The sequence below is a fragment of the Myotis lucifugus genome, unplaced genomic scaffold, assembly GCF_000147115.1.
Source record: "Myotis lucifugus unplaced genomic scaffold, Myoluc2.0 scaffold_19, whole genome shotgun sequence".
Classification (NCBI taxonomy): Eukaryota; Metazoa; Chordata; class Mammalia; order Chiroptera; family Vespertilionidae; genus Myotis; species Myotis lucifugus.
The window spans coordinates 12,013,904-12,024,813 of NW_005871067.1; the positions used below are offsets into that span (position 1 = coordinate 12,013,904).

General features: G+C 46.1%; 1 pseudogene; it reads right to left on the reverse strand.

Annotated features, from left to right (window-relative positions):
- Nucleotides 1-5,292: 5,292 nt before the first annotated feature.
- Nucleotides 5,293-5,891, reverse strand: LOC102431745 (annotated as a pseudogene).
- Between the last annotated feature and the right edge of the window lie 5,019 nt (nt 5,892-10,910).

A 10,910-nucleotide genomic window follows, 5' to 3' on the forward strand; every position in this document is an offset into this window, starting at 1 on the left:
CCCTGTTGACCTCTCCTGGCATCACGCACCCCCCATCACACGCCCTCTCCCCCTCCCCCTCCAGTCTGTGTCCATTGGTTATGCTCATATGCAGGTATACAAGTCCTTTGGTTGATCTCTTACCCCCACACCCCACACCTTCCCTCATAGGTTGGACACTCTGTTTGATCTTCTATGACACTGGTTCTATTTTTGTTCATCCATTTATGTTGTTCATTATATTCCACAAATGAGTGAGATCATGTGATATTTATCTTTCTCTGACAGGCTTATTTTGCTAAGCATAATGCTCTCCAGTTCCATCCATGCAGTCGCAATGGTAAGAATTCCTTCTTTTTTATAGCAGCATAGTATTCCATTGTGTAGATGTACCACAGTTTTTTAATCCACTCATCTGCTGATGGCAGTTAAGCTGTATCCAAATCTTAGCTATTGTAAACTATGCTGCTATGAACAGAGGGGTGCATATATCCTTTTTGCTTGGTGTTTCTGTTTTCTTGGGATATATTCCTAGAAGTGGGATTACTGGGTCAAATGGGAGTTCCATTTTTAATTTTTTGAGGAAACTCCATACTGTTTTCCACAGTGGCTGCACCAGTCTGCATTCCCACCAGCAGTGCACGAGGGTTCCTTTTTCTCCACATCCTCTCCAGCACTTGTCATTTGTTGATTTGTTGATGACAGCTATTCTGCAAGTGTGAGATGGTACCTCATTGTTGTTTTGATTTGCATCTCTCAGATGATTAGTGACTTTGAGCATGTTTTCATATGTCTCTTGGCCTTCTGTATGTCCTCTTTGAAAAAAAAAAGTGTCTATTTAGGTCTGTTGTCCATTTTTTTATTGGATTGTTGATCTTCCTTTTGTGAAGTTGTATGAGTTCCCTGTAAATTTTTAGATTAAACCTTTATCAGATGTAATATTGGCAAATATGTTCTCCCATGCAGTGGGTGCTCTTGTTGTTTTGTTGATGTTTCTTTTGCTGTGCAGAAGCTTTTTATTTTGATGTAGTGCCATTTGTTTATTTTCACTTTAGTTTCCATTGCCCTAGGAGCTGTACCAGTAAAGATTTTGCTACGACAAATGTCTGATATTTTACTGCCTATGGCTTCTTCTAAGATTTTTATTGTTTTCCATCCTATGTTTAAGTCCTTTATCCATTTTGAGTTTATTTTTATGTAGTGTAAATTGGTGGTCTAGTTTCATATTTTTGTACATATCTTTCCAATTTTCCCAACACCATTTATTGACGAGACTGTCTTGACTCCATTATATGTTCTTGCCTCCTTTGTGAAATATTTATTGAGCATAATGACTTGGGTCAATTTCTGGGTTCTCTGTTCTGTTCCATTGGTCTATATATCTGTTCTTGTGCCAGTACTAGACAGTTTTGAGAACTGTGGCTTGGTAATATAGCTTGATATCTGGTATTGTGATCCCTCCAACTTTGTTCTTCTTTCTCAAGATTGCTGCAGCTATTCGGGGTCTTCTTTTGTTTCAGATGAATTTTTGGAGAGTTTGTTCTAGGTCTTTGAAGTATGCTATTGATATTTTAATGGGTGTTGCATTGAATCCATAGATTGCTTTGGGTAGTATGGACATTTTAATGATGATGATTTTACCAATCCATGAACACGGTATATTCTTCCATTTGTTTGTCTTCCTCTATTTCTTTTTTCAATTTCCTGCAGTTTTCTGAGTACAGGTCTTTTACCTCCTTAGTTAAATTTATTCCTAGGTATCTTAATTTTTTTGTTGCAATGGTATTTAGGATTGTGTTTTTTTTTAGTTTCTTTTTTTTGTGAGTTCATTATTGGTGTATTAAAAAAACCCATAGTTTTCTGGGTGTTTAATTTTGTATCTTGCTACATTGCTGAATTCATTTATTAAGTCTAGTAGTTTTTTAATGGAATCTTTGGGATTTTCTATGTACAATATCATGTCATCTACGAATAATGACAGTTTTACTTCTTTTCCAATTTGGATGCCTTTTATTTCTTTTTCCTTTCTGATCGCTATGGCTAGCACTTCCAGTACTATGTCGAACAGGAGTGGTGGAAGTGGTATCCCTGTCTTGTTCCTGTTCTTAGGGGAAATGATTTTAGTTTTTGCCTATTGAGTATGATGTTGGCTGTAGGTTTTTCATATATGGCTTTTATTATGTTGAGGTATGTTCCCTCTATTCTCACTTTGCTGAGAGTTTTTATTTTAAAAAGGGTATTGGATTTCGTGAAATGTTTTTTCTGTATCAATTGATATCAGTATGTGATTTTTGTTTTGCAATCCATTTATGTGATGTGTCACGTTTATTGATTTGTGAATATTGTACCAGCCTTGCATCCCTGTAATAAATTCCACTTGACCATGATGTATGATCTTTTTAATATATTGCTTGATGCGATTTGCTAATATTGTGTTGATGATTTTAACATCTATGTTCATCAGGGATATTGGCCTATAATTCTCTTTCTTTGTAGCGTCTTAATCCTGGTTTTGGTATTAGGATAATGCTGGCCTCATAAAAAGAGTTAGGAAGTGTTCCATCCTCTTGTTCTTTCTGAAATAGTTTGAGGAGTAAAGGTATTAGTTCTTCTTTGAATGTTTGGTAAAACTCCCCTGTAAAGCCATCTGGCCCTGGGCTTTTGTTTGGTGGGAGTTTTTTTTATTACTACTTCAATTTCCTTCATAGTTATCAGCCTATTCAGATTTTTTTATTCTTCCTGATTGAGTTTTGGAAGGTTGTATTTTTCTAGGAATATGTCCATTTCTTCTAGGTTGAACAGTTTGTTGGAATAGAGTTGCTCATATTATTATTTTATGATTCTTTGTATTTCTGAAGGGTCTGTTGTTATTTTGCTTTTTTCATTTCTGATTTTGTTTATTTGGGTCCTCTCTCTTTGCTTCTTGGTGAGCCTGGCTAAAGGTTCATCAATCTTGTTTATCCTTTCAAAGAACCAGCATTTGGTTTCATTGACTTTTGTATTTTTCTTTTGTCTCTATTTTTTTTGCTCTAATTTTTACTATTTCTTTCATTCCACTCACTCTGGGCTTTTCTTATTGCTATCTTTCTAATACTTCAAGTTGTAGAGTTAGATGGTTTATTACCAGCTTTTCTCGTTTTTTTGAGGTAGGCCTGTAATTCTATGAACTTCCCTCTCGGGACTGCTTTCACTGTTTTCCATAGATTATGGGTTGTTTTGTTTTCATTGTAATTTTTTTCCAAGGTGTTATTTATTTCTTCTTTAAATGCTTTGGTAACCCAATCATTGTTTAATAGCATCCTATTTAGCCTCCAAGTATTTGAATTTTTGTGAATTTTTAATTGTAGTTTATTTTTAATATTGTGCCATTGTGATCTGAAAATATGCTTGATATCATTTCAATCTTCTTGAATTTGGAGAGACTTTTCCTGTGTCCTAATATGTGGTCTATCTTTGCAAATGCCCCATGTGCTCTTGAGAAGAATATATATTCTTTAGCTTTGTGTTGGAATGTTCTGAAATTGTTGATTAAGTCCATCTGATCTAGTGAGTCGTTTAGGATTGCTGTTTCTTTGCTGATTTTTTATCTAGAGAATTTGTCTAGTGATGTTAAAGGGGCATTAAAGTCTCCTACTATGATTGTATTGCAATCAATCTCTCCCCTGATATCTTCCATTTCTTTTATGTATTTGGGTGCTCCTGCATTGGGTGAATATATGTTTACCAGAGTTATATCCTCTTGTTGTATCGGTACCTTTAGAATTATGAAGTGGCCTTCCTTGTCTCTTATTATGGCCTTCACTTTGAGGTCTATTTTGTCAGATATAAGTATTGTTACTCCAGCTTTTTTTTCATTTCCACTTGCCTGAAAGATATTTTTCCATTTCTTCACTTTCAGTTTGTGTGAATCCCTTGTTCTGAGGTGGGTCTCTTGTACACAGCAGATATATGGGTCATGTTTTCTTATCCATTCAGTCACTCAATGTCTTTTGATTGGAGCATTTAGTCCATTTACATTTAATGTTATTATTGACTAGAGGCTCGGTGCATGAAAATTCGTGAACTCAGAGGTGTGGGGGTCCCTCAGCCTGTACCCTCTCACAATCTGGGACCCCCTCAGGTAGTGTCCCTAGGTCTGGCCTGAGATCAGGGCCTATCAGGGCTTTCCTTCCCCTGGCTGTAGGCAGCTGCCCCACCCCTGCTGCTGCCACTTCTTGACATCTGTGCAGCGCTGCTCCCCCGTTTCCCCTGCCACTGGTTGCCTCCCTCTGCAGGTGTCAGGTGTGGAGTGCGATGGCTTGGCTGGCCTGGGCCTCCTCTGCAGAATGATCACTGGCCACCTGCACACCTGCAACAACATTGCCGGCCAGTGACCTGGGCCTCCCTCTTTCTTTCTTTTTTTAAGTAAGAATAATGTTTACAGAGCAATACAGAACTGAGTACTATTAAGGGTTTACCAAGATGGAAATGCATCACACCCTGCCCCTGCCACCCCCAACACCCAGAGACTACAGTACTTAGAAGTTACATGAAATGGCAATAACTGCTGAATATCTGTCTGTAACAAACAAACCATAGCATATTTATACAGTATCACATTGAGTGATTATAGAAATCCATTTATATATTGCTTGTATAAAATTTTTTTGTAAAAAATATTTTTTAAAAACATGTGCAGTTGAAAGCCCTGCCAGGACAGCCAGTCTGTAAACATTCAGTGAGTATGTGCTTTGGAAGGGTGCCCGTGCCTCATGCCCACAGCATCTCCAGCAGGGCCAGCGAGGGTGTGCCCTGGCTGCCACTCTGGGCAGGACTGAGCTGGACCACAGTGGGTGGGTACAGCAGGGCCTGGCATTGTGCCCTTCTCCAGCTTTGCATCAGGATCAGTGTAAGGATCAGGGTCAGGGCTGGGGGCAGGCAGATTGCAGTTTCACTCTGAGTTCCATACTCAGCCTAATTTTTGTGGCAACTCATGGCTTTTCCTGGCTGCTCGGAGGTCCTTTCGGTGTGCCCCGGCAGAGATGCTGGAGAAGTGCCCACAGCTGCCTGGTTGGGCGTCTCTCTGGCCCAGAGCCTCTGTCCTGCCTCCTGCATGCCTGGCCCCAGGCAGAACAGCCCCCCTCAGGACTACTTTGGTCTTAGCGCTTGGTCCTGGGTTTCATCAGCCTGGATTTCTTCCCCTGGTGTGACTGATCTGAGTTTCACAAAAAAGCCCAGCCGATGCTGGCTGTGCTGAGCCTCATTGAAGAGTTTTTAATGCAGCAAGGAAGAGCCCTCTGAGACCCTCCTCCTCCCTCTGCTCATCTCCTCCTCCACCTCTTCCTTCTCCCAGCCCATGGTCACTTCTTCTCCAGCTGCTCCAGGAGTGGTTTGCCTTCTGAGTTGGGGGCCTTAATGCTGCTGGGCCTGACGATGCAGGTGCGGTGATGCTGGTTGAGCATCAGGATGAGCTGCTGCTGCTCCTGCTTCAGCTCCTCCATCTGGGTTTTCAGCTCCGCATTCATGAGCTCCAGCCACTCAGATTCCTGCTGCAGAAACTCCTTCTGCTCCTTCTTCTTGTTCCTGCAGGGGCTGCCACCACTTTGTTCTTTTCCCAGCACCTTTCCTCCACTACGCTTCCTCATCTAGCTCACTTTTCACAGGTTGAGGCCTCTTGTCCAGTTTCACCTCCAGGAAGTGCAAGGGGCGATCATGGACCCAATGTTGTAGATGTCAGCATATTTCAGCTCCTCTGCAGTCAGGGCTGAGCTTGTGAGTCCAGTCAGGGGGCCGAGTTCTGACAGAGAGCCTGCAGTCATGGAAGGGTCCAGGATCTGCCCAGGTATTATAGCAGGAGGCGTGGCAGTCCAGCCCTGAAGAAGCTGCAGGGAAAGACTGCGACCCTGGGGCCTGGGCCAGGCTGCAGACACCATGCCCGCTTAGGAGCTGCATTGGTGCCAGCTCTGCCCTGCAGCGTCCACCACCGCCAGTGCCTCCCATCGCAGCTGCCCAGCATTCCTCCTGCTGGGTCTCCCTCTTTGAGGCGACCAATCTCAGGGCTCTGCCTGCCTACCTGATCACCCCTAACCGCTCGTCTGCCTGCCTGGTTGCCCATAACTATTTGCTGAGGGGCAGGGCCAGCTCAGACAGGGGCCATGGTGGTTCTGGTCTCTGGTCATTCTGGTTGTTACGCCGTTATGGTCGCTGGGCTTTTATTATATAAGACTAGAGGCCCGGTACACAAAAATTTGTGCACTCGGCAGGGAGGGGGGGGGTCCCTCAGCCCAGCCTGTGCCCTCTCACAGTCTGGGACTCCTCAGGAGATAACGACCTGCTGGCTTAGGTCCGCTCCTGGGTGACAGAGGGTAGGCCCAATCCCTAGGTGCAGCCCCTGGTCAGGCTCAGAGCAGGGCTGATTGGGGAGTTGGGGCGCCGCCCCCTGTCATGCACAGAGCAGGGCGGATCGGGAGGTTGCGATGCCACCCTCAGTCACGCTCAGGGTAGGGCCGATTGGGGGTTTGGGGCACCACCCCCTGTCACACTCAAGGCAGGGTCGATGGGGAGGTTGCGGCGCCACCCCCTGTCACACACAGAGCAGGGCCAATCAGGGGGTTGGGGCGCTGCCCCCTGTCACTCACAGAGCAGGGCCCATCAGGGGGGTTGGGGCTCCGTACCCTGTCACACACAGAGCAGGGTCGATCAGGGGGTTGGGGAGTTCTCCCCTGTCATGCACAGAGCAGGGCCGATCAGGGGGTTGAGGAGCTCCCCCCTGTCACTCACAGAGTAGGGCCGATAGGGGAGTTGGGGCACTGCCCCCTGTCACACACAGAGCAGGGCGGATCAGGGGGTTGGGGCTGGCTGAAAGCAGGTTTCTGGGGTTTTGATTAGCTTCTATATTTGTAACAATGTTTCAAACTGCAAGGTCAGAGGCCGGCAGCGGCAGGCGGGGAACGTTGGCTTCCTCTGTCACTGAAGCAAGCAAGCCTCATGTTCGCTTCAAGCTGCCTGGCTGCTGGCCGCCATCTTGGCTGGCAGTTAATTTGCATATCTCCCTGATTAGCTAATGGGAAGGCTAGCGGAGGTATGGCTAATTACCATGTTTCTCTTTTATTAGATAGGTTAGGTACTTGTTTATAGCCATTTCTATTCTTTATGCCTGTGTTCCTTCATCCCTTTCTGTTTCTTCTCTTTACGCCAGTCCCTTTAGCATTTCTTTCATTGCTGGCTTGGTAGTGATAAACTCCCTTAGCCATTTTTTGTCTGCAAAGCTCCTTATTTCCCTTCAATTTTAAATGATAGCCTTTCTGGATAGAGTATTCTTGTATTCAATCCCTTGCTTTGCATCACTTTGTATACTTCATTCCATTCCCTTCTGGCCTGATGTGTTTCTGTTGAGAAATAATTTGATAATCTGATGGGATATCCTTTGTAGGTAACTCTGTCTCTCTTGCAGCCTTTAAGATTCTCTCTTTGTCATTAACATTTGCCATTGTAATTATGGCATATCTTCATGTGGGTCTTTTTGGTTCATCTTGTTTGGGACTCCCTGTGCTTGTGTGACTTTTTCTCCCCCATATCAGGGAAGTTTTCTGTCATTATTTCTTCAAATAGCTTCTTGCTGCTCTTCTTGTCCTTCTGGAACCCCTAATGTTATGGGTTGACTCAGCGAGATAGACCACCGACTCAGAATTTAAATTTAGGAACCTTTATTAAGCTGGCCAGCTGTCTGCAGTTCAGCCTTTGCTTAGAACTGCAGCCCCTGACTGCAAGAGTTATAGCAATTTATTTGCAAAAACTACAAAGTTACAAAGCCATGCTTACGCAATTTGTTCCCGACACAGTATAGCATTATCACCTTCCTATCTATGTTTTCCGGGAACAGAGAGCACAGTATATATTGAGGAGGGACCATGAGACCATATCTCAAGGCCTGACCTGATGTCAGTACCTTCCTATCTGTCTGTTCCAGGAACAGACAGAACAGCGCGCCCCGATATGCAGCCCAGTACATTCCCTACTGGTCTTATTGGGAATCAAATCTTTGATTCAGCGTCCTCCTCTAAGATTCTGGAGTATTGGGTGTATAAAACCATTAACTTTACAGCCTGTATTTGATTTTGTATGAAATTGAGGAGGCATCTGGCAATGCAGGGGCCAAATATGAGCCCTAGGAGGAGCAGAACGACTGGTCCTGCCAAGGAGGAGAGCAGGGTAGTTAGCCAGGGGGACCAGGAAAATAAATTCTCATACCAATTGCCTTCAGCCCTTCTAGCCTCTTCTCGGTCAGCCAGCCGTTTTCACAGCTGGCTAAGGCTTTCCCTGATCACCCCTGAATGGTTGGTGTAGAAACAGCAAGACTCCCCTAAAGCCAGACAGAGGCCTCCCTGCTTCAGGAAAAGCAGATCTATGCCTCGTCTGTTTTGTAATACTACCTCTGCGAGTGAACCAAGGGAGTCCTCCAGTTGGCTAACAGATTTTTCGAGAGAGCTTAAATCTTGATCTATCTGCCTACTTAACTCTTTATAATTCTGGTGGCCGGTTGCTAGGGCGGCTGTTCCGACAGCCGTGGACCCTGCTAGTCCTATTCCCATAAGGAGGGGGACTAGGATGGGGGCCCTTATAACCCTTCTGGGTTCGAGGTTTAAATGTTCTCGGCCCCCTTCTCCCGAATAGTAATATACCTGTGGGAGGATATGAGTTAGAATGCATAGTCCAGGGTCCATCGGATTCTGGAGGACTGGAGAGAAGATGCAAGGGGTTATACCAGTTGTACATGCCCACCAAGTCCCCTCCGGAGCTACTAAGTAGGTGGGGGTCTCTCCTGTATAATTCTTTGGAAGTATGATAGATGAATTACATAGATCTGTATAGGTGGAACTGCTAAGAGGGTAGTTCATAGGGTACACACAAGTCCCAGGGTTTAAGATGTCCCCAAGAGTAAGTCCTTGGTGTTTGTGTCCCCACATACACAGTCCATCTGGCAGACTTTCTGCCGAAAGGTTTCTGATGGCAGAAGCGTCCTTCCCAAGCTGGGCCCCTGCCCCTATCCCAACATAATAAGGGGGTTCAGGGTTGAGGCACAGCCAGCAATCCACGGTCAGGTTTGGGGAGGTGCGATTTAGGAAAGAAAACATTAAGTCCAAGGTTCCCAGCAGCTTCCGGTTTGGTTTTCCTGCGCCTGTATCCAAAAGCTGTTGTAGGTCCCCAAGGGCTGGTGAGGTCGTGGCTGCAGGTGGAGTAGGGCTGGGGCTCCCAGAGCTTTGTGACCCAGGGGAACCAGGAAGTTTAGCTGGGGCTGGGTGCTGTGGCTGGCTCGGCCTCTCTGGCTTGTTTAGGGGACGCAAGGGGCCAATCGGGTTGAACCACCGGGAAAGAGTCCGGCGTTGAATGGTGAAGAGCTGGCCAGGGTCTCAGCCGCTTACATAGAGTCTTAGTCCCCACGTCTTTCCCCCTTCCCATTGGTCAGTCCACCAGGCAAGAGGCATGAGGAGGACGGGGTTACAATTTCTGATCATGCAGTTCTTCTTCGGGGCCCCAGGTCGAACCTCTCTGTTCAGACGGAGGAGCTTGTCGGTGGGAGGTTTTTTCCATGGAGCTAGGGTCTCACAACCCCAAGAGGCACAATAGAAGTCACCCTCTCCTCCACAGTTACTACCCCCTTCCCGGGGGCAGACATAATGTCGAGTGTGCCACAATTCTTGCTCTAGGGCTAGGTCTCTGCACCCGTAACCCCTGGCTTTGGTGACCCGGGGATGGCCCCCCGAGCCATACCCAGTCGATGCAGTTTTGCTACTGGAATTTGCCCAGTTTTCTCCAAACAGTTTACAGAGATCTGTCGGGATGACAGGCGTCCCTATTCCAACAACAGAGCCTATAACAGTCCCATCAATAGTACGTGTGACCTCCCAAGAGTAATTTCTGGCCGAATGGGGATTTCCCAGTCCCGGCTGCAGGCAGATGAGGAGAGTTAGGAAGAACACCGAGTGAGTCTGACCTTCAACGGGTCTCCGGTCTTCTGGACCCGCCATCCCTCGACGCTGTCGTTCGTTTTCTTAACCTGCATACGATGGATCCAGTGCCTCTTTCCTGCGACTTTGATGGCGGTTGGGGTGCTCAGCACCACCTGGTAGGGTCCATCCCATCTAGGTTCCAGGCTGCCAGGGTCGTGACGCTTCACCCAAACAAGATCTCCCGGAGAAAAGGCAGGCTGTGTTGGACTGGATCTCAGCACGTCCTCCTCCCGTATGGCTCTCACCACCTGTCGTGCCGATGAGGCGCTGCTCTGCAAAGCCTGTAAGGACTTAAGCAAATTTTGGGTAGACAGTCGGGCAAGCTCTTCTCCCTTAGGCGGGGAAGAAGAGGTGGTGGCCTGCCAAACATAATTTCAAAAGGGGTGAGTCCCTTTATGTATGGAGTGCACCTAGCTCTGAGGAGAGCAAAAGGAAGGAGACTTACCCAGTTTTTGCCAGTCTCTAATTTTAACTTAGTTAATGTTTCCTTTAAGGTCCGATTCATCCTCTCTACCTGTCCAGAACTCTGTGGCCTATAGACACAATGCAATTTCCAGGTAACCCTTAGGGCCTTAACTATGGATTGTGTAACTTTGGCGATGAATGCTGGGCCATTATCGGACCCCATGTATAGTGGCAGGCCAAACAGGGGGACAATTTCAGTGAGGAGTTTTCTAACTACTACCTGTGCTGTCTCTGCCTTGGTTGGGTATGCCTCAGGCCAGCCAGAGAAGGTATCAATGAAAACCAGCAAGTATTTATACCCTCCTTGTCCTCCTGGTATCTCGGTGAAGTCCACTTCCCAGTGTTCTCCAGGGTTCTGTCCTCGGAATCGCTGACCCGGCGCGGCCACAACAGGAGGCCCTTGGTTTACCCAGGCACACACTTGGCACCTCCTAGCCACATCTTGGGATATTTTCTGGAGCCCTGGGATGTAAAATT